This window comes from Rhinolophus ferrumequinum, chromosome 4 (assembly GCF_004115265.2).
Source record: "Rhinolophus ferrumequinum isolate MPI-CBG mRhiFer1 chromosome 4, mRhiFer1_v1.p, whole genome shotgun sequence".
NCBI classification, from domain to species: Eukaryota; Metazoa; Chordata; class Mammalia; order Chiroptera; family Rhinolophidae; genus Rhinolophus; species Rhinolophus ferrumequinum.
The window spans coordinates 85597069-85601194 of record NC_046287.1 but is presented as its reverse complement, the minus strand read 5'-3'; positions in this window follow the sequence as shown (position 1 = coordinate 85601194).

The following is a 4126-nucleotide window of genomic DNA, read 5'->3' as shown; positions in this document are numbered from 1 at the left end:
TACAAATAAGGAAAGTTTTTTTCTGTTTCTAATGTGCCCATTTTGGGGATTTTCATGAAGCAAGGTCATAACATACAGTGTAGTTTAAGAACCTGACAACACTGGAACAAAATATCAAACCGCGGAATGCCATGGGCAGCTCCTCTTAAGGGCTTTTCTTTAGAAGCAGTCATATGCATGTTTTAAAGACCAAATAAAACATCTTACAAAAGGAGAGGATTTTATTTGACTTACATACATATTAGCTGACTAGTTTCTTTTCCTTTTTTTTTTTTAAGCGATGATTTCATGGCTGGCATTTAAAGAATGCAATTATGTCATTTTGTTTAAAAAATGCTGTGGATCTTGAAACTGAATTAAAGAGCTGTATAGACATGCCCAGAGATACGATTACTAATTTGGGAAGTAGATGGCTCAGGAATTCCCTAGGATTGTGTGTGGGTGAGGGGCTGAGAGAACCTTTAACTAGCTTAGGGACCTTGGTGCTTTTTACCTCAAATCCACGGGAACATAGACATGAAAATGTAATACGTCTCCTTTTTCTTCCCCCAAGGAGTTTGAACACTGAACTTTCAAAAATCTTTTCTGTCATATTTTAGCAATTTTTTTTTTCTTTTCCCCACCCATTGTAAGTTGTGTGGAGAAACTTTCCTGCTAACAATTATTACTGAGGTCACAACCACCAGCAAATACTGAATTTAGATCGCTTGAGTGTTAAAGGAGGCTCTCTGACTTCATGTGTTCCTGCTGTACAGCATACAGTATGTTGACAGTACCTCAAACTCAGGGACCCCACAGGCACAGAGGAGACCCTTGTTCTGAGACTGAATTAGAAGTGGAAGGTAGCGATGGGTTTTGGCCAAGCTTCCGGAAGTGGTAGTATCTGTATTGAGAGAATCATTGCGATCAGGAGGCGGCCATGCCCAGGTTCACTCTCTGGGGTCCCTAAGGCATTCTCACTGAGAGGTGGAGCGCCACGCCAGAGGCTGCTACAGGTGCCCTTTGGGAAAGGTACAGGGATCCTCAGCTGCAGACCCAGGGAATCTCTCCAAATGCAGCCAGAGTCAGTCCCTGATCCCTGCCCGAAAAGTGGCTGGCACTGCTTTGCATCCTTCAGTATCTGGGGAATGTGCCTGTGGCATCCTGCCTTAGTCTTCGTTTTCCAAACCTGTCACTGATTCCACGTTGTGATGACAGGTCCCCTAATTCCCTCATTGCTCAGCCCCCGGTTTGTTTGGGGGTAAGCTGAGTGTCTGGCTGCCCAAGTCTTTTGGGCCATTGTGTAACCTTGTTTATACCGTGTTTCCCCGAAAATAAGACCTAGCCAGACAATCAGCTAATGTGTCTTTTGGAGCAAAAATTAATATAAGACCCGGTATTATAATATATATTATACTATACTATACTGTATTATACTATACTATATTATATAAGACTTGGTCTTATTTTACTGTAAGACTTATAGTAAAATAAGACCAAGTCTTATATTAATTTTTGCTCCAAAAGACACATTACAGCTGATTGTCTGGCTAGGTCTTTTTTCGGGGAAACACAGTATGTCACTCCTCTCTCTGGGCTGCACTCATTTTCTCCTAGTGCTGTGGCAAACTTGTACATGCATGTGTGCACATACATGTACTTACACAATATCTCATCTGCCTAAGGTTTTTAAAAATTACAAAAATAAATAATTTGTTTCACCAGTTGGAATGAATTGCAGCTAAGATGGTTTGAGATACTGGGATGTAGCTCTAATGTTTGGATGCATTACAGCAAACTCCCATAAATCAACATATTTATTTATATTAATGTGACAACACATTAACAAAAAAGGAGCAATTTGAATTGTATAACGTGAACTAAAGAAGCTGTAAAGTGACATATGAATATATTTTGCAAACATCACATTAATTAAAAACAAGTATGATTGCTTTTATTGTTTTATTTTTAAAGTGGGCATTCTTCATTGTTTCCAGACCTCTGGATGTATATTTTTATCTTTTATTTTTTTCTTCTTTTTTTCAAATAAGGTGTTATTTTGATCCTCTATTGGTAGAGGTTATGTTTAAATACAACCAACCAGGCCATAAGTGCAAAAAAGTTCTGTCTTGGTGCTTATCATTGGTATAATTATTATTTTTGCTTTCCTAACTTTGCTCTTAAGAGCATAAATCTGTTTGTAGCTTTATTAATGGAATATTTCTAGTCACATACTGTCAAAATTTTTTACATTGTACAAGTGAACATTGTTTTCAGGGTTAAATGCTTGGTATTAATGTACATAAAGTTATTGGAAAATTTAAAAATGATTTTTCTTAACTTGGTGTCTTTTTAAATATTCTGAAAAATAATGAAAATGACAAACATTTGGTTAGAATAAGCCAGTATGTTACCATTTGTTCTTTTAGATTTTATAATCAAGGTTTGATTATAAATATTTATGACCTCAAGTTCGTAGTATTTTAGTTGTTTTTAAAAGAATGGCAAATGGCTCATGAACTGTTTTTTGTGTTGGTTTTTTTTTTAAATTTTTGATGTGAATTCCACTGTTGATTGACCATGTATATTCATGTGAATGTACTATCTCTTGTTCCCTGTTACCAGACTAATGTAACTAGATGTGGATTCATCATATCAAATACTTAAATGGTTCTCCTTTGCCCAACAATCTCAAAGTCTTCATTTTGATACAGTAGAATCACAGCCTACAAGGTGGTTAGGTTTTAAAGACTGTGCCTAAGGTTGAAATGGAGCATGCTCAAAATGATGCTTGAAAATCTCTTAAATTGCCAATAAAGTTCTATGTATAGTATTTCAATTAGAATCCCTGTAGAGTGATACATGGGTATGAATATTTTATGAATATAGTAAGTACAATATATAATAAAAACTACATATCAACAGTAGACTTTTATTGCACCAATAATTAAACTATTTAAATGTGTGTCTTTTTTTTTTTTCCAACAGATATGGTTGAATTTAAGTAAATTTATTGCTTATCCCATCCCTTATGATAGATCTAGAGTGTAAGCTCTACAAGGGCAGAGATTTTTATCTGGTTTGTTCATGGATATGTCCGCAGAGCCTAGAACAGGTCCTGGCACACAGGAAGCACTCAATAAACATTTACTGAATAAATGAACTCTGATATATATATACCTATTTATAATTTGGCTCAAATTTATCCTGCTTTATCTCACATTCACTTCAGTTTAAAAACACATTTTTTTGAATACACACCAATTTAGTGTGAAGAACTTTTTGGGCAACTGGTGGGTAGACATACCACAGTAAGACATAGTAGCCCTTGCCCTTAAAAAGGTGGCGTAGTTGGGGAAATGGACATGTGAGCAACCTTAACTGAGGATGGAATGAAGTGTTTGCCATGGAAGGGGTACAAGTACCAACGTGTGGAAGACAGGGAAGAGCCCTTTGTTCTGATGGAGGGATTTAGGAAGGCCTGTGGGGGCTGAAAAGCTTAGGAAACTAGGCTCACAAGGACCATGAGGTCAGCATACATGGCAGAAGGCGCCGGGGTCAAAGGAACCGCACGAGGTGTGCTTCCTGGGACACACTTCCCTTATCTGTCCTGACTTCTTCTGTTACTTCCTTCCACTCATTTCCCACTTGCGCTAGAAAAATTTTGTTTCCAGTGCACAACTCGACTCCGTAAGAGTTACTGTCTGCCCAGTATACTTGACTATATTTTGTATTGTTTTCCAATTGGTGTCTTGATGCCTTAAGAAAGTGAATAAGTTATGTTTCTTTAAGTTCAAGGACTGTTCATATAACACTTCTTTTGAATTCCCACTGGCCTAGGTCAATGATTGCACATGGTAGATTGCTAGAAGTATTAACTGAATTGAGTGATTTTTGGATTACAATGTGTTGTGAGTTGACTTGCAAACCTAAATCGGTGTCCTTAACCCTCTTTCCATGAGGCTTCTCGACCAGACTTGTCAGGGCTCAGCCCGTCTGAGATACACTCTGTCTTATCCAAATTCCATGACATATCCATGATGTGGGAAGCACCCCAGGAAAGTCAGTTAACACACACGTAAGATCTTATTACAGTGCGAAAATTGGGTCATTCATGTTCTTCCTTGTGTTTTGACAATCACGAGTC